This window comes from Carassius auratus, unplaced genomic scaffold, assembly GCF_003368295.1.
Source record: "Carassius auratus strain Wakin unplaced genomic scaffold, ASM336829v1 scaf_tig00217656, whole genome shotgun sequence".
Lineage (NCBI taxonomy): Eukaryota > Metazoa > Chordata > Actinopteri > Cypriniformes > Cyprinidae > Carassius > Carassius auratus.
Genome location: NW_020529165.1, coordinates 37501 through 37871, shown reverse-complemented (window position 1 = coordinate 37871; position 371 = coordinate 37501). Strand labels below are relative to the sequence as shown.

The 371-nt window shown below is 42.0% G+C and overlaps 1 non-coding gene across 1 annotated transcript; it reads left to right on the top strand.

Annotated features, from left to right (window-relative positions):
• The first annotated feature begins 248 nt into the window (after positions 1 to 248).
• On the top strand, positions 249 to 367 carry LOC113101877 (5S ribosomal RNA). Its single transcript, XR_003290470.1, has one exon. It is a non-coding gene; the product is annotated as a 5S ribosomal RNA (ribosomal RNA).
• The last annotated feature ends 4 nt before the right edge of the window (positions 368 to 371 follow it).

Genomic DNA, 371 nt, shown 5'->3' with positions numbered 1-371 from the left:
CTGGGAATACCAGGTGCTTTAAACTTTTTGGAAAATTTCACAAATTATATAATAATCTTGCAAAAAAAAAAAGAGTCAATGCCCAATCTCTGAATCTTAGCAGGCTTTATGTCTGGTTAGTACTTGGATGAGAGACCGGCTAGGAATACCAGGTGCTTTAAGCTTTTGGGTTTTATTTCCTACTTAGATAATGTACTGGCGATTAGATTGGCTGATCTCTAAATAGCCCTCTCTTTGCGACAGTCTTCGCTTACGGCCATACCAACCTGGCTATGCCCGATCTCGTCTGATCTCCGAAGCTAAGCAGGTTTGGGCCTGGTTAGTATTTGGATGGTAGACCGCCTGGGAATACCAGGTTCTGTAAGCTTTTT